Source organism: Patella vulgata, chromosome 8 (genome assembly GCF_932274485.2).
Source record: "Patella vulgata chromosome 8, xgPatVulg1.2, whole genome shotgun sequence".
Lineage (NCBI taxonomy): Eukaryota > Metazoa > Mollusca > Gastropoda > Patellidae > Patella > Patella vulgata.
In genome coordinates, this window is record NC_065886.2 from 51,416,516 (window position 1) to 51,436,443 (window position 19,928).

The 19,928-nt window shown below is 35.8% G+C and overlaps 1 protein-coding gene across 4 annotated transcripts in view; it reads left to right on the forward strand.

Moving 5' to 3' along the window:
* The first annotated feature begins 4,785 nt into the window (after window positions 1-4,785).
* Window positions 4,786-19,928, forward strand: part of LOC126829758 (uncharacterized) — a 42,871-nt gene continuing 27,728 nt past the window's right edge. For 2 of the 4 annotated variants that reach the window (XR_007683512.2, XM_050559875.2), the window contains exons 1-3: window positions 4,786-4,838; window positions 7,833-7,941; window positions 17,954-18,006. The gene's annotated coding sequence lies outside the window, so the exon portion shown is untranslated. The remainder of the gene's footprint in view (window positions 4,839-7,832; window positions 7,942-17,953; window positions 18,007-19,928) is intronic. The other 2 variants (XM_050559873.2, XM_056102786.1) reach the window with 1 other exon arrangement.

Sequence of the window (19,928 nt, forward strand, 5' to 3'; positions counted from 1 at the left end):
AAACCCCATCTCTCTCTCTCTGTAACATTGATGTTAATTAGTATAATGTAGTATAAAACTACTGTAGACAAAAATTCTTTCCAAAGTAAATTATTCCATGTTTGTTTTTTTTGATTGCCAAAATGACTCTTTGATTTAAGTGGTGGCTCACCAGCCAGGATCAAGGTACTGGGTTCAATTGCTGACAAAGTTCCTTGAGATTTTTCCGTGTGATTTCTCCTTGTAGTACCTGGCGAGGAACAATGTCTAGATGGAACAGAAAAAAGAGATCCTATGTACACGTTGGCGCCAGGGACGTAACTAGCTCAGAGCAACGAGGTGGGGCAGGAAGTGTTCTCAGGGGGTGCTGTAAAATTGACAGACAATGTATATCTATTGTTTATATGGTCGACAATTTTATCACGGGGGGGCTGGGGTGGGAAACTTTTTGCTTTGCCTCCCACTCCCCACCCCTGCGCTCCCCCTAGTTATGGGTCCGGTTTGTGTGCTTGGAAATGCCGACGTCCGTGCAAAATTGTCCTTATAGATCACCTGGTTGGTGCAGAAATTCCATTTCATTCATTCATTTTTCTACGCCCAAATTTTTAGAATTAATTTGTTGCTGTCTTGAAGGTTTTTTTCATTTCTTGTTTATTCCTGACAATATATTGTTTAATGTGTTTGAATTTCTATAATTTTAGATATGATATTATAATATTTCAAAGTCCAGATGATATGCCAGTTAACGTTACAAAAAATGGATTTGAAAAAACGGTGAGCTGACATAAACTCTTCTTTAATTTGTTAGGGAATTGTTGGTGTCTGTACGTAAAAACAATTCAACTTTTTTCTTTGGTTAGTTTTCGTAGTCGATATCATTTAAAGGAGCTAAATCGCTAACATTTGGGACCTAGAAATTGACAAAAGTGGGTCGCAACGCATATAATACTGTAATATGAATGTATATAAACTGATTTACATTCTATGGTTTTTCGATTTTACTCCCAATTTCAAATCAGTTATGTTCGGCGAAATAAGTCAGCAATCTCAATCGAGTGTAAATTTCTAGCGTCTGGTTATTCCAGTCTACAAACGCCGTTTGATTTGGTGCAATTTGTCTAGCCTCGTCCCTCGAGTCTCTTGATACAACTGGGGCTGAAGCGCATTATGGTACACGATTCGTGTACAAATGGTAAAATATTTATTTTGTCTTGAATATTGGATATCAAAAGCCCATCTCTTTCCGGTAAGATCACAACATGAATGTTGATTTAATTTGACAAATAAATCGTGTTTTCAATGTTGAAGATTTTGGATGATATTGAGTTAGACTTAGCTACTTTAAAGCTACTCAAAAGTAAGGCACCGGCTTACTGTCCAGAGGGTCCCAGTTTGTTGAGATTTTGTCAGTTGTGAAAGGTGGAAGACCAAACAAGAAAGTGTGTCATTCGGATGGGACAAAAAAGGTCACAAAATACCAGGTTGCGGTTTCACAAAGCATTCTCAGACTTACGTTAAGAATTTACTTGATTGTTTATGAGAAATATCTTTGATCTAGAAAAACAAAATGTTGCATATTGTTTCTTATTGATGTATTTGATACATTATAAAAGAACGAAAAGCTTCATATTTAAGGCAAAATAAGGCAGACAATTTTGAGTAAATTCTGAACATAAGGCTTGAGAATGTTTTGTGAACTGGGGGGGGGGGGGCAGTATCTTTGGCTTGTGAAATCCAGATCCAAACTATCTTTACTTTTTCCTGTATAAAACACTTGATATCTCTTATCCGAGTTCACATAGGGACTTTGTGTTTTTGTATTCCAAAAAAAAACCCCAGATTTCAGCTGAGAAGACTGTGTGGATGCAGGGCTCAAAATTCATGACAGTTATCGCAGAAATTGCTGTTGTAAGTCCTAGAAATAGCCATTGATAGCTTTAACCTCAAGGGTAGAAAATTGCTGTTGTAAATTTTGAAGAAAAAAAAATCAAAGATACAACAGCCATTGGCCATTGCAATACCTTAAATTGCCGTCGATAGCACCCGTATCGGAAGCCAAAATTTTCATGTGGACGTATATTGTCGCCCCTCTCCGACACTCGAAGCCACGGTGGCTAGTTGGTTAAGACGCTGGCTCGTTAGCCTGGAGGTCGGGTGTTCGTTCCCTGCATTGACCGAGAAAGTTCATCGGGATTTTCCGAGGTGGTTTCCCCTTGTCAGTGGTGCAGAATGGAGGGCCTGACACGGACAGCTGTCTAGTCCATCGGATGAGACGAAAAACCGAGGTCCCGTGTATACATTGGAATGCACGTAAAAGATCCCTTGGCAGTTGAAATTCGATATAAGAGTAGGCGATAGTGCCGCTGCCCGGGCAAAAATTTCCCTCATAGCACACTGTATGGCGTATGCCCGTCTTCATTAGCCCAGTATAGGAGCAGAACAGTAGGACGTTAAACCCCATTACATTTCATTTCATTTCCTCTCCGACACTCTTTTAGGGGTCACAATTTTTATCAGATTTTGAGGAAACCTGAAATGGTGGTTTATCTCGCTAAGATCTTGGTTTCTTTCGATATGGGCATGTATCGGACCATAACATCATGGATTATGGCCCTGATTGTATGAAAAATCACGTTTTTAGTCACAACTTTTATCCAATTTTGATGATAATTTAAAATGCATGTTAACAACCCAAGATCTTCGATCCTTTCGATATTCGCGCATATCAGACTAACTTCCTGAATTATGGCCCCTGATTGTTCGCAAAATCGCATATTTAGCGTGTGGTCCCTATAGAGGTCACAATTTTTATCCAATTTTAAAAACCATTGAAATACATGACTATTACACTGCAATAACGGATGATTTTTTAATGTGGCAGAAATCGGACCGAAAATGGCCACTCCCCATATGTAAAAGTATGCAATACCAAAGTTGTGGTCCCTCTTGAGGTCACAAAAATCCGGTTTGGATGAAACTTAAAATGTATAGTTATATCCCAAAGACCTGTGTTCCTGTCACTATTGACATGTATCGAAACGTGACTTCCTGGATTATGGCTCCTGATTGTCCAAAAAGTCCAAAAAATCGCATTTTATAAGGTTTTTTCTCTGTCCATCTCTTGCAAAATGTGGGCGTATCTTGCATGGCAATCACTTGTTTTAAAAACATGGTTGTTTGTGGTATATAAATTTTGAGCCCTGGGATGTCATATTTTGTAGATAAAGCTTTATATGGGTGTATATTTCTGTTCTATATTTTAAGGTTCTCCTATGTCATGTTGATGGTATCCATTATGATATAGTTTATCAACAGACTTATATTGATGGTTTATCTGTATGTCAATGTAAGTATTGATAAACCATGGTGTTAATAATAACTACTGTTTTCATAATATCATTATCAATATTTGTTGTACATGTTGGTGTAATGATGAAATATTCTAGTCAAATTATACATAGGTCAGCAAATTTACATGTGATTTATCGACACAAGCTGAATCGCACAACAAATACTTGAAAATGAATATACATTGTACCCAAACTCATTAATTCTTACTCGGTATACAGAAGTGAAACATTAAAGCATGACAATAGTGAATGAAACGGATATTTCTTTTGTTATTGTAGTATGTTTTTTTTTGTTTTGTTTTTTTTGCCACACCCAATTATTCTGTGTTAAACTGGCCATCTTTGACTTTAATCCAAATTAAAACCATGAAATTGGATTCATATTTATAAGTTAAACATACATTATACAAGAGCTAAATCTGCCTATTGCAGGTCTTTCTTTAGGCTTGAAATGTTACATAAACTATTAATTAGACATTAATTAACCTATCCAGACCATAATCAACTCTAGATGGCATCGCTAGCCTGGGACCGTTATTAGATTTTGAGCCAATTTACTGCATAACTTTCCTTCACGATTTAACGATTAAATGGATAATCGAGACTATGCTGTTAATAATACTGACTTTAGTAATGATGATAGAGGCTAGGTGGAAATTTCATTCTCTTTGTTCTCAGATCATAGTTGATCAATTTGAATGAAATTTTCAGCAAATTGCCTTTACATTATCTAGTTTTTAACTATTATAGTGAGAACTGTCAACTCCTTATCAAATCTCCCATAATGTATCTTTAAAAAAATTATGAATAACTGCCCCCAGAACCTTAAATACATAATCATTGTGATTTGAAAACATTCAAAACTAGATGTCCTGTCTTGTCTATGAATTTAACATTGTATGAATTTATTTGTATATTTTGACAGCAATTATCTATGAAGTTTTATATAAAGGAGTTTTTAAGCTAAAAGATGAATTAGAAGAAGCTGTTAGCTTTTTAAGACACCAGAAGAAAAGTTCTCGAGAAAATAGTACAACAGAAAGTGACCAGTAAGCTCCACGACTCAATTTAATATAGATTTTGTAGAAGTGGGAGTCGAATGGTTAGCATGTGCTCGCTGTATCAAAGGTCTGTCATTGAGTCAACTGGTGTGGTTTTGATTCCCCGGTTGTATCTGACAAGGAGTAGGGTCACCTGTCCAACCTCTGGGTTTTCTGAGGTTCCTTCGATTTCCTAGTCTATAAAAGATTAATTGATATTTTATGAGGTGCCATCTGTATTCTGAATTAATATTTTTAATATTGTCTAGTGAATTAGCCTACTCAATTGTTTTTCGATATTGGTGTATAGTATAAACTGAAATTACCTGTCAATATTATGTTAGTTTACTCCCAGTTTATTGATTGGTTATTGATTGGTTTAAACACCTGTGACATAAACTCTTGTTTTTGTTTTAGTGGAACTCAAAATCTATCAAATTCAGATAATGCATCCTTTGACTTGTCTCAGGTAAGTGAAAAAGTCTTCGACATCATTGATAAATAATATTATCTACTTAAGCTGGACGATATCCCTGGAAACAGATATCGCTTTAGTTTTAAAATATCAGCCAGAAAATTCAAAATCGGATATATCGCGGTATGTTTGGTTTATCAATATTTTTCTGAGGACTGTATTTCTGTGACGGTTTTATATCAAAATATCGCCCAGCTCTATTATGTTGTGTCAGGAGTTTATGATGAGAAAAATTTAATAAGATAAATATTATGTCAAAATAATTTTAGTAATATATGGACAACATGTGAAAATTCATTATGTAGGTGTACTTATAAATATATCATCGAGACCTTGGGGCACCATAATTTTATGTTGAAAAGAACATTTCTCTACCCTCAGGGCTGACTGTTTTATCTTCAAAAGATAAACAGGTCACAATTCTATGGAATACAATTACTGCTTATTACTGAGGGATGTTTCCACTAGACTTCTCTAGTTGTTATCAAACTTCGCTCTTCTCTAGTCAGTATCAAACTTCGCTCTTCCCTAGTCAGTATCAAACGTCCCTCAGTAATAAGCAGTAATTGTATTCCATAGAATTGTGACCTATATATTCCAGTTCAATTAATAAATACCATTGAAACAATTTACCTTCAAAAGATGTTTAGTTTAATGAGGAAGTCCATATTAGTATCTTAATGAATATTGAAATAAACTAAAAGATAACTTATTCAAATACTGTCGTCACAGTTTGAATCACCTGGTTTCTGCCAAACTTGGTGTAGGTGAATAACTTGCTGGGGCTAAGCAGAGAAAAGCAATTTGCTTGGACGATGTTTTGGGACACGATAACTTTGATTCTAATTGATTGAGAGGAATAAAAACTTGTATAAATATATTGCATCAATATCTGGGCCAAGTTTCATATTGAGCATTTTCTGGATAGGCCAAGTTTGATTGCTCAATGCTTTACAATTAAAGATGCCTTCAGTGTACAAACTGTGGTTTGATATATCTGGACTAAAAATATATTAAAACTAATTAATCTATCAAAAGTTTGCTTCAAGTCCCTGGTACGAGGGCTAGCTGAAAAGTTCTAAGTGTACACATTTTTGCCAACGATATTGCAAAGCCTGGATGCCAGGCAGGAAGAGGTATTCTTCAGCCACCCTAATAAAGTCGTTCACAGCTGATATGTCATAATTACTAGGAAAATAATGACGGGCCGATTCCTTTTTATACACCCACATGGAAATGTGGTCATATATTGCCTTTGCCCCCGTCGGGCGGTAGGTCTTTACGTCATCCACAATTTCTTGTGAATACTCTACAGACAAAAGTTATTATCCGATCTGTATGAAATTTATATGCATCATTTAAATTAGTACAACCAAGAAGCTTATTGAATTTCAGCAATTTCTGTTAATTACATCTAGAGTTTATGACCCTTGTTTCACTTTGTTGAATCTTGTGAACGCTCTAAACGACAAAAGTTATCACAAAATCTGTATGAAATTCATATGCATCATTTAAATTAGTGAAATAAAGAAACCTATGGAATGTCAGCAATTTTCGTCCATTACTTCTAGAGTTATGGCCCTTGTTTTACTTTGTTGAACCTTGTGAACGACAAAAGTTATCATTCGACCTGTATGAAATTTATATGCATTATTTAAAGTAGTAAAACGAAAAAGCCTTGTGAACCCTCAAACGACGAAAATTATAATGTCATCTGTATGAAATTTTCTATTAAATTCCCCTAATTACCTAAAAAAGAATAAATATGCGACAACCCTTGTCCACCGCTCGGTGATTTAGCTGCTGTGGGTGTATGTTTTGTTGCCTGGCAACCTATCTTTTCATTTATGGAAACCGGTCTCGTCCATGGTTACAAATCTGGCCAAAAAATTATCTGGATCTGCTTCAAAACGACGCAGATTGTCACAGGACTTCAGGAATCTGACACATTTTTCATCTGCAGTTAAGAGCTTTGGCACTAATCTTGCACAAACTTTTGTCATTCCTAACTCGTTGGGGATAATGTACTCGGTCCTCTCATAGAGATACAACACTGACAATATGTCGAGTGGTCAATCGTCGAACAGCCATCACCATGTCATGCACCCGGGTAATGTTTTCATGAATGGTTCCTGTTAGTGGCCTTCCAAGGTGCTGGACATTGTCAAGGCTCTCTATGCCACGCTTAAATTCTGCAGCCCACTTTTTTTTACTGTGGAAAAGGGGGCATTATCCCCTCGAGTGGAGACCATGTCGGCATGCTTTATAGCCAGTTTCGTCCATTTCTGGTGATTTCAATGGATAGGTTCACAAGATGGTCTGGTATGAAGACAATAATAACACTACAGTAACAGTTCTTATGTCTATGATTCATTCAGTGATTATACTTGTTGGTGGCTAAAGTTTGTTTCAATCCAGTTGATCAATCTTTTTAAGGCTGAGAACTTTTCAGCCAGCCCTCGTAGGTATGCTTTATATAATATACAGTTTTTAATTGAGCTAATGACCTGGGGGTGGGTAAGTGTAAATAGATAAGAAATACAATACATAGTCAATGATTTATACTGAAACTTAACAATTGGTTTGTTAATGAAATGTTTAACAGGTGATCAATTGATCTATAAAACTCGAAAGTTATTATTACCTCGGTTATATTGTGTATAGAGGAAGTAGTCTTCAAATATTTCTGAGAACGAGTAAAATTTTATGCATTCAATAAATTAACATCGCTATAGTGACTGTCACAGCTGAGTTGAATTAAATACATTGCAGGTACATTGCAGTTGAATAAGTTCTTGCTGTAAAAAAATCTACATTCCCCAGGAGAAAAGTTGCCTTTAATTTTGACATTCATAGTATTCGAGAGCACTTTGATGTATCTAACCTAAATTTCATTGACTGAGTTAATGGGATAAATCCTAATCTATTCATACCCAATACGAACTTGCATCTTTAGATGACATTATCTTGTTTTGTTTTTTTGTTCAGAAAATAGCCTTGAAGTTAACACCTCCATTACCATACAGAATTGCGAAAGCCCTCGATCCAACGATTTATAGAAACGTGGCTAGAGATATTGTTGAAGAAGAAAAGCGAGGTAATATTTTTAAATATTTACAGTTTGACATTACATTTATAGTGTAATTAAGAAATTGGTTGACACATTACATTTATAGTGTAATTAAGGAATTGGTTGATACATTACATTTATTAAGGAATTGGTTGACACATTACATACATTACATTTATTAAGGAATTGGTTGACACATTACATTTATTAAGGAATTGGTTGACACATTACATTTATTAAGGAATTGGTTGAATAGCCACGGAGGGGGACAAAAATGGGTTTGTCAACCTGGTTTGGTCTTTTGTGCATATTGTGACATAATAAAGAATATGAGACGAGACTTAAAGCATAAATACAATTGGCTCTCCTTAATTTAAGAAAATGTAGAATTACTCTTGCAGCTTTTTTATTGGAGCTTTTTTCATATTTTGAAATGGGGAGATTTTTTTTTTTTTTTATGGCTCCCCCTCCATTTTGTGAACGTGAAGAACTGATATCCAAAAGATTGGGGTTGCTTTCGATATGCGTGCATATCAGACTGTAACTTCCTGGATTTTGGCCCCTGATTGTACAAAAAAATCACATTTTTTTTTTTTTTTAGCTGTTTCTCTGTCAATCTCTTGCAAAATGCTGGCATATCTTGCATGGCAACCTCTTGTCTATAATTCTATTCACATTGTGATAACCTTTATGGACTGCTTGGCTGGCTTAGCTATGTTTCATTGCATGTCTGCCTACCTTTTTAAAGGGACAATAACACTCCCGCTGGCTTGACAGCTCCAAAAAATAAATAGCCTTATTCTAAGTACTAGATGTGTAAGTGTCCTACCTGTTGTGTAAATTATCCATTAACCCTTTCAATGCTAGACGTAAATCCACTGCCTGTGCTAGACCCTTTTTTGAGGAAAAAAGGGAGGTTGGAACTGAATGCCAAGCAGTACTTATGGAAGCTTTTATGAAAAATCTTTTTGTCTGTTGGGATGGGCATGAGGTTGGGCTAAGAGGAAAAAATAGAATTTTGGAAATTTGCATAATAATGTAGTCACGTGACGTCATGGCGGCCATTTTGGATTTCTCATTTCACACTAAAGCTAACACGAAAACGAATTTTTCTCCATGAAATACTTAAAAGATATGGTTTTTTTTACTGGATTTTGATAAAGATATATAAAATGAACAAAAATATCAATAGCAGCCATGAGCAATGCCGCCGCGAACACGCGCATCACGTCTCCCGCTGCCATGACCACGTGCGGATTGCAATACCTTGTTTTTACTTTCACTTTCACTTTCATCCCCAAGTCCCATATCATTATCAATATAGTCAGTCAATAGATCTACACGTTCGGGAATCAGGAATTACCTACGTATTTTACGATCCAGCAGGCCAGCATTATTATCAACATCAGAATTATTGTCAGAATCTACTGCAGACACAGGGCTATCGTGTTCACATTGGGCTTGTTCATCATGCACGGGAGACATAGCTAGCCATGGGCGGAACGTCGCGCAACAAATCACACACTTCATAATACCAATCACTGTCCTGACTACTATCATTATCAAGTAACTGGAAACGAATTATGTGTATCACCCGCCTCGAAATTGTCCACATGTTGGTCAGCAAGACGTCATTCACGACTTCGTCGAGAGTGCATCGTCTACGTTGTCACAATGCACTCCGCCATTTTACGGTTTGCTGCTTTGAAACACGTGGAAATATGTTCTAGTGTATAGAAAATACAATAGATGGCACTTGCAGTTACGGTACTAATTTTAGCGAGGGCTTTACTGAGTACACGGTAATACCGGGTACGGGCATTTTACCGACATTTTATAATACCCGGTACTACCGGGTATACGCAGTGAAAGGGTTAAATCCTATTTTTAAATCCAAGTCACATTTGAAAAGCTTTACGTCTCGCTTTTCAAATCATTTAGTTGAATTTTTCCAATTTTTTAAATTAGGTGTGTTAAGATGAAATTTGTATCATCAATTAATTGGAATATTGTAAATTAGTACAATTTCTTGACCAGAATAAAGATTGGGACATATTATTCAGTTACAAGAGTGGTATTGAGCCTTTAAATGTCCAATTTAATCAGCTGAATAGACCTAACAGATATTATCCCAAAATGGAAATCTCTTTGCAGTGGCAAAAAATTCTACACCTCAAGACATTATTTTAGGAAATGTTCATGAAATGTCGCATGTATGTCATCAACAATGAAATTCGACCATTGGCTTATTGAAACACAAACCTGAAACGCAAAAATACAAAGTTATATATAGTGAATGTATTTGAAAGATAAAAATTAAATTTGATTTCAGTGGCAATAATAGTTGCTATGGCCATGAGATGACCATTCTGTTATAAATACAATTTACGAAACTCTCACAAAACTGATAATAACCGATTGTGATATAGGCTAAAACATTACAAGAGTGGCAGACATGTCTGAGGACAGACGAATTTTGAAAAAAACAAGTTTTTGGCGAAGAAAAAAATCTCACCTTCGAAATGACAAGTGTGTTTTCAAATCGGGGTGGCGATGTACGCCACACAGCATATATCTACATGTTCACACGAGTGTATGGACATTTATCACACATGATGTGCAATTTATTTCGAACATAGTCACTGCTGGAGTTCAAAATCATTTAACATATACATAGAACACACAAATTCTGTTCCGATGTTAAAAATTAACGTAGAGTGGCCTCCCTTTGCAAACAGACAGCAGTAACCAGTCGTTCAGTGAACTAAATCAAACAAGACTAACGTGTTATCTCATTACGTCGTGGAAGTTTTCATTACGTCAAAATGATTTTACGTCAATAATAGCAATAGAAAGGATTCCAAGAAAAATGTTAAATATTGTAGGCTACAGTATCGATAAACACCGCTTAAATCATTAAGTGGCCAAGATCGCATAGCGAACGAGTAACGCTAATGAAAAATTTAAGCTGTATAAAGCGGACGTTAACAGTACGATAAATTCGGTGTTTATCTCCTAAATGAAATAATGGAATATATAAATATGTAATTGAGGTGTACTACAGACAAGTTAATGACATAATTAGTTTCTGCTCTAATAAAACTGCTGTATCAAATGTTTTGGTAATCTTTATATATCACTGACTATTAGTTAAAAGTAAATATTCATTGAATTTTCTGATCATCAATCTTAAATAATAGTTTTTCTGGCACATACACTGAGGTCAAATTTAGTAAGGACACATGATCGTATGAATGGTGTTAAAAAGTGACATTGATAGTCATTGTTAAAATAGATGTGAATTTCGAGATGTGGCAAAAATAACAAGTCAATTGCATTTAATTTCAAATTAATAAGTAGGCAGAATTTCTTTCAGATGTTTATCATGTAAAATACAGTAGATTTGAATTAATTTTATAAAGTTAATTATGTGTGTAGACAGATGAAAGAAGAAACGTTACCGTGTAATTAAATGTATTGAATTTATCGCTAGGTTTACATCCTAATTTTATGCTTTGTATTTTATTAAAAAGCTGTCAATTGTATCAATACGACTGTTGTCTGCAGTATTAATTACAAAATCAATTATATTTCATTGCATTAAAATTTCAGTAACTTTGACAATATTGTAGTAGAACGATTTAAAGATATACTATTCAAAAAAAGTAGGGGATATTTGATTTTTAAGTGTTATTAAAGTCACCTAATGAAACTGACGAAGAAACAAATGACAAAATGAAATGAAGTTCACATTCATCGATTTATTCCAAATGATCGTTAGACTAAGTAAGGCACAGACTGACCATTATAAGGGTAAAATGATACCCGGGGTCAAACAGCAAAGTTACCACAGCATCACAACCAAGTCAGTAACGGGTAAATCCTCCTCTGTTTGCCAAACAAGCATTGATCCGACGTGGCATACTCCTAATGAGACGTCTAAGGTCATTTTGGTCCAGATTGTCCCATTCCTGTTGCAACGCAGCAGCAAGTTCTTGGACATTGGCAGGACGTTGTTGACGTTGACGTAACCTCTGTCCAAGCATGTCCCAGACATGCTCGATGGGGGAGAGGTCGGGACTCAGTGCTGGCCAAGGTAATGTGGTGATGTTCTGTTGTTGGAGGTAACCTGTAACGATCCTGGCCCTGTGACATCTTGCGTTGTCATCCTGGAAGATGAAACGGCGGCCATGACGTCGTGCGAACGGCACAACATGGACTGCCAAGATGTTGTCCTGGTAGTACTGGCCTGTAACACGCCCTGCAACAACATGTAAAGCCGTTCTTCCAGCAACAGTGATGCCTCCCCACACCATAACAGAACCAACCCCAAATCGATCATGTCTGATGACGTTAACGTCTTGGAAGCGCTCGTTTCGACGACGCCACACCCTCCTACGTCTGTCCAAAAAATCAACAGTGAACCTTGACTCATCTGAAAACATCACATTGCTCCAGCGTCAATTATCCCAGTGTTGACGATCCCTACACCAACGACGTCTTGCCTGAATGTGATGATCTCTCAAACAAGGGATCACGCGAGGACGTCGGGCGCGAAGGTGACCCCTATGCAGTCGATTCCGAATCGTCTGGCCACTCACTCTCACACCAGTGTCTGTTTGAAGACGAGCGCTGATCTGATTTGCTGTGATGACACGATTTCTCAAGGCCAAGGTACGGATAAATCGATCCTGGGCTTGAGTTGTCGCCCTTGGTCGACCTGAGCGTGGTCTGTCCTGTACAGATTGTGTATCACGGTATCTGGACCATAGCCTGCTTATGACAGACTGAGAAACATTCATCGTCCGCGCCACAACCGCCTGTGTTGTGCCGATCTGTAGCATGCCAAGGGCACGTAACCTTTCATTTTGGGTAAGCCGACGCATATCAAAATTTGTTTTCTGGTCACTAAAACAATTAAACTGATGTTTCCACCCTGGAATTCAATGCCACAATGACTGTAACATTCAAAGTCAGAGTCGTGCAAATCTTGGGTTGGACCCCCATGATGATCCCAAGCATCACCTGCATTCCATGCGGTAGCTATTGGTGCGTTTGGGCGTCACATGTAACTGGAAATGTTTCTTCTGTTAGGTTCTATAGTGACTTTTTTTCGTAGTCATTTGCATATTTTAGTATTATGCCCCCAAAATCAAATATCCCCTACTTTTTTTGAATAGTATATATAAAGTATATAATATTACAATCTGATTAAAACACAGATCCTATTTCGTTTTGTTTTTATAATTCAAAATTTCATTTTACTTGTCTGGAAGAGTTGTTATCGTTGACTGTTCTGAATGGTGTGAAGAATTGGCCAATGAAACGTCTGTTACTGCGAGTTTTGTACGGAACTGTGGGTAATCCACTAGTAACATCAATGCTGATTGGTTAATCAAAAGCCGCTCGTATGACCTGACGTGACCTATCGCTATAACTTGTCAGATCTTCATGTAGTGTAGACCATCGAAAGTATAAAAAACGAAACGAAATATAGATCTGTACTTTAATCCGATTGCTAATATTACACACGATACTTATTAAATGAAACACTATCAAATCTCTACAACTATATGGACCATTCACAATATAAACATACACCAAAAAATATCCTAAAACTGATTATTTTAATTGAATTGAAAAATGACTTCCAACATACACTATGCAAGAGCTAAATCTGTCTATTGCAGGTCTTTCTTTCGCCCTGAAATGATATATAAATTATTAATTAGACATTAACCATGATTAACTCTATATGCTTTCAGTGGTTCCCCGTCTTCATTAGCCCAGTCGGAGCAAAACCATAGGACGTTAAACCCCATTTCATTTCATTTTATAGTGGATTTGAATACATATTGTGATGGATAATTTAACGTAACAATGGATAATCAAGACTGTTTATTATCGTACCAATTTTTGTAATAACGATCGAGGCTAGCCTAAAATTGAATCGCTAATATCTTGGTTCAGTGTGAAGCAATTTGACTGAAATTTTCAGAATATCCTGTTTTCATGAACTGTTTCTTTAACTATTATAGCATGAAATATCGGCTCTTTATGTAATCTTATCTAATGCCCTTTTAAATATTCAAATTGTGAAATCAGCTTTTGATATGATACTATTTGTTTTGGGTGGTTGGATGGTGTGCTGTATCATAAGGTCTGTCAGTTAGTCAACTGACGTTGTTTTCATTCCCCAATTGTATGTGATAGAAATGGGGTTGCCTGTTCAACCTCGTGGGTTTTCTCCTGGTCCTCCAGTTTCCTCCCACTGTTAAAGACCTCTACGCGCAAGCGAATTACTTAAATAAAATTGAACAATGTTAGTCCCAAAATGACGTAGTTTGTGTTGAGTAACGTTAAACCCCATTTCTCTCTCCCTTACGGTTGGATGGCCAATTGGTTAACATGTGCGTGTTGTATCATAAAGCCGGTCATTGAGTCAACTGGCGTGGTTTCGAATCCCTGGTTGTACGGGACAAGGAGTAGGGTCGCCTGTACAACCTCGTGGATTTTCTCCGGGTCCTCCGGTTTCCTCCCACTGCTAAAGACCCCTACGCGCAAGCGAATTATTGAAATAAAATTAAACCATATGTTAGTCCCGTAATGACCTAGTTTGTGTTGAGTGGACGTTAAACCCCATTTCTCTCTCTCTCTCTCTCTCTCTCTCTCTAGCTATTTGTTTGATATTATTTGTTTTTTTTATTGAGTTGCTGTTTGATATTGACCTAGGAAGGATAGTTATATGTACTAGGTATACACATGCTGTGGAACATGATATAATAGTATTAGGTATTGTATATTCATATCAAACCACCCAAACAAATGTTACATCTGAATACAATATAAAGTCTGTAAATCGGATTGATTATTGAAAATTTTATAACCTACTTACCAACAAAATAACAAAGTTAATTTCAATAGGCATTTGTTGATTTCCTTTAGGATCCATTAGTTTCACGTACCATTTATTTCTTGGTTTAAATAATCTCATATTGATAATCATGCCACCCTATTCATATAGTTTCTACTATTTATCATTGTTAAATGAACGGTATGTAGTATTTAATGATTTATGTCCATTCAAATTATGCAAGAAATAAACTTAAAAGTCGGGAGAAGCCACGGTGGCTCAGTGAGACACTGGCTCGCTAATTAGATCAGGTCTGGTTGAGACAACTTGCGTGGTTTCAATTCCCCGGTTGTACGTGACAAGGAATAGGGTTGCCTGTCCAACCTCGTGGGTTTTCTCCGGGTCCTCCGGTTTCCTCCCATTGCTAAAGACCCCTAGGCGCAGGCGAATTAGTGAAATAAAATTGAACCATATGTTAGTCCCCAAATAACCTAGTTTGTGTCCAGTAGATGTTAAACTCTTTCTCTCTCCCCCCCTCTCTCTCATATTGACCAACCTCCAATGACTACTAAGGAGGTATTATGGTAATGGCATGCTGTGGTCATTTTACAGCTATATGGGCAGATAAAGATACAGCTGTGTCAGTTAACAAGAGTGTAAATATTTATGGACAGCTGTTGCCTACAAAAATCAATGTGTTGAGTAACTTTTAAGATGATCTTATTGATAAACATAAGTTTGAATAATGTATGACTTGTTGAATATATGTATGTGGTTGAATATATGTATGTCGTGTTTAGTGAAAACCTTCTTGTGGTTCTGTAAATGTTGTAGAATGATTTTAATGTTAATAAGCATTGATAGTTGGTCTACTGTTTTTCAGGTAAGACAGATTGTAATTATTTCACTTTCAGGAATGGGTTCTTCTAATTTGTGTACCTTCTCAGACTATGGCTAATTAACAATGTGAGCCAAGTGAATGTACGAATTGAGTATAATTGGCATTTATTAAAGATTTCCGCGTAAAAACTGGGTGATTTGATGATATATTTGGACGAAAAACACATTCAAACTAATTAAGCTATCAAAATTTTGCTTCAAATTCTTCTAAAACATTGTTTTTGCGAGGGAATACCCCTGCTATAAAAAATATATTAAGAGGTCATGTTTGTGTCACGTGACCTGGCTGACAGCGATATCTACTATCTAGCACAGGTGCGAAGAAGAATTCATTGCATACACAAGACGATGTTGTTTTCAATCGCTGTACATTTATCATAAATATTGAAGCTTAATTAAACTCTCAGATTATCCATTTCCCCATGTCTTTTTCCACTGTTTTTATCTCAAACTGTTGTACGCTTTATTTATGCTCACCCTCAAGTTTATCAACATATACATCAAGCGCTTACTAACGAGAGATCAGACAATCTTCGGTCAGTGCGTCAGTTCACCCGTCCGTCGTCCACAATTTCTTGTGAACACTCTTAACTGCAAGAGTGATTAACCGATTGTTTTAAAATTGATGTCGTTTACATTAGTGAGATGAAGATTCCTATTTAATTTCAATAATTTCTGTTCATTATGTCTAGAGTTATGGCCCTTGTTTCAATTTGTTGAACCTTGTGAATGCCATTATTCCAAAAGTTATCATCCGATCTTTGTGAAATTTATTTGCATTATTTAAATGAGTGAAACGAAGAAGCCTATTGAATTTCAGCAATTTCTATTTATTACATCAAGTTATGGTCTTTGTTGCACTTTGTTGCACTTTATTGAACCTTATGAACGCTCTAATGCCGAAAGTTATCATCCGATTTATATATATTATTTAAATTAGTAAATCGAAAAGCCTGTCAAATTTCAGCCATTTCTGTAGACTACTTCCAGAGTTGAGGCCCTTTTTTTTCAGTTTGTAGAACTTTGTGAACCCTCAACCCAAATTATAATCTGATCTGTATGGAACTGTCTTGTAAAGGCCCCCAATTACCTACAAAGGAATAAATATGCTACAACCCTTGTCGACCGCTGGGACGATTTAGCTGCTGTGGGCAAGTCAGTTTGTAGAAAATATGGTTGAAAAATATGGTAGATTCTGACAAAGAATTATTTAAAGCTAGTCAATTAAAGTGCAGAAAATATTTAACAAGGATTTAATGTACTCGGACTGTGAGGAAGATCAAAATCATAAATGCTTTTCAATTTCGAGTGACAAAAAGATATCAGTGAATGTGCCAACAATGCCGTGCCCATAAATACCTTGCGCAGAAATCAGTGATCTGTGAACTCGTTTAACAGTCAGTGTGACCGTATAATAAACATGATAGTGAGGCGGAAAATGCTGTGTGCGCTGAAAGATATGAGAATACAAGATCTACAATGTCTACATTCGTCTTGTAAGTAAGCAAAATAAAATGAATATTACCCACCGAATTCCGTATGGGAATAGTTTCACATTTACAGATTACAAATAAAACTGATGTGGATATACTACACAATCCAGAATTTGAGTTTCAGACAAGTTCTTGATGATCAGATGAAGAAATTAAGTAACATTGGCCTGGTAAAGTTCATCGTCCGAATCGTTTAACAACATTGTACAAAAATGTGAATAAAATGTTAAAAGAAAGAATTTGTGTCCCTTTTCATTACAGAGTGATGTAAACCTGTTGTGATGTCATCAGAGGGTAATTTCAGATATCACCCTCTGATGACATCACAACAGGTTGATATGTTTTATAACATGCATGGAAATCAAAGCAAATAACATCCCAATGTGTGTAATATCCATATTCCCATACTTTTATTGGAAATAACCACCCGATAAATACTTTTGTGGGAAAGTATCTTTAAGCATAACCTTTTAATTCAATACCGTGCCACAATCAAAAGTTGTCTAAACATCATAAAATGATCGGGCAGCCATTCTGTAAATTACAGGTGAAATTTATAGAATTTAAAAAAGGAAGCCTAATTTAAATGTCCGTTAAATCCACAGATATTCGATAAACATGTATAAGGACTATTTTTTTGTTTTTTGGGTTCTGTTGGGCTTTATTAAACATATCATTCGTAGTCAATGATCAAGATGAGCAGAATATGGGATATTAATTTTACTCTAAACTTCAAATAACTGTGTTTCTGTTTTATTCTCACTTTGAGTTAAATAATTTGTTTTTTTTCCAGAAGCCAAACTGAGATATCAAAATTTTGGTTTTTCACCAGGTGACAAGTGTCAAGTAAGTTTTAACTACTTATCTATTTTTATCACTGAACTTGTAACTAGACTAGAAGTTGCCTAATTCATATCTTGTCATTTTGTTAACTTTAACATTGGATTGTGTGGGTGTTTGATGGTCAGTGCTGCCACCTTCGTGTATGTAGAATCCCCTGAACCCATCTATCAAACTTGCACCTTCATACATTCAAACCCAATCTACATCCCTTCCCCACCTTAACTTCAAATAAGCCACTGATTGTTGCTTTTCTGAACCGAAATGTCGGTTTATTTCTCACCCCACCCCCTTTCAAAAAAGTGAAAGTGCAAGTTTGAAGCTTTTGAAAAAAAAAAGAAAAAAAGTTGTTTACAATCATTTCCATTATGCTTTAGTTTAAAGGGTTAAAACAGTGCACTTAAACTGCAGGGGATGTGGGGAGAATGAACTTCTTATACTGAACAATATCAAAGCAAAATCTTGCATTAGTAAAATGTTGTTCTCACTGGATGTTATTTTTAATAGAGTTGTGTCAAGGGTGACATGTGATTAAAGAAATCGTGCTTGTTGATACAATACTATAGAGTATGTCTTGTGAACTTGTGAAAGATGTTTTATACATCAATACTATATGCCTGTATGTTAAACATTGGTTCACACATGACTGTCTATCAATGGATGTCCGTATAAAACGCTTTTCTTTACATGGTCTGTCAATATAAAGTGATCCACCCATCTTTATAACTGCACCTTCACACACCAGACCATTCAACTTGAAAGTCATAGACAGTGCTCATTGGGTTGTCTCATTAACTTTTAAAATAAGGGTGGAGTTGAGTACAAGTTTGGTTAATTCAGAAAGGGTCGAGTCTTATTCTAAAAGACCAAGCATGATTGATTGATATTGTGGATGGATATATAATTAAATGGAGAAATTCTTCAGGTTTTCAACTTGATGGCAAGTGTTAATTTATCAAATAATATTGAAGCATAAATATTTATCTCATAATTAACCTTTGAATCCAGGGCAGTTAGACAGTAAATGCTGGTTGCCATAGGAAAAGGGGAAGCCCCCACATGTTATGCGATTATTTATGTAGTTTAAGATTTCCACAACTTGGATCCTGCAAAAAATGCACATTTAATTAAAAAAAAACAAAGTCAAAATATCAATAATAGATAATTGCTCAACTTGGATTCAGTTGGTTTAAAACAAGTTCTTTTAACATTTTTTTAATGAAGATGATAGATTATGCTGGCTTGGTTTCACCAAGATCCTATTGTCTGTAGAAGTTTCTATCTGATGATTTATTTAAGTCATCTAGTTGTAAATACTGACCTGAATGAAACCAATAATTTAATGGATCGAAGTCCTTTCAGATTCAACTTATACAATATAGCAGTTTGCAAGAGAAATTATGATCAGCTTTTCTTACCACGGATAAATTTCCTAATGAAATATGCCATGTTCTTTCCCACAGTATCGGTGATTTATAGATGCACAAATAACAAAATTTGTAGGGTCTGGTAGAGAAATGTTTTCTGAATTCATGTTTTATATAAAACTCCCTATTGACAAGTATAGTTTTCAGTACAACCAAAAGTTACGGTAGATGTTACTTTTCAGAAGTCATATTAGATTGGTTTAAAATTGTTATATATAACCAATATATTAACAATTCACCGATGACCAAGTTATATAACCTATATTTTAACAAAATACACGGATGACCAAATTAAAAAACCTGTATTTTAACAATTCACGGATAACCAAATTATAAGTTGAATTTAATGTGATAGAACACCCACTGATATGATGTTATGTAATTGTACCGAGATTGTATAACATCAAAGATGTTAATCCAGTAGGATTATCCTCATCAACAGCTGAAGTATATTTGATTTGCTGTACCATTTAATCCATGCTGTTTGTCATTTGTGATTCC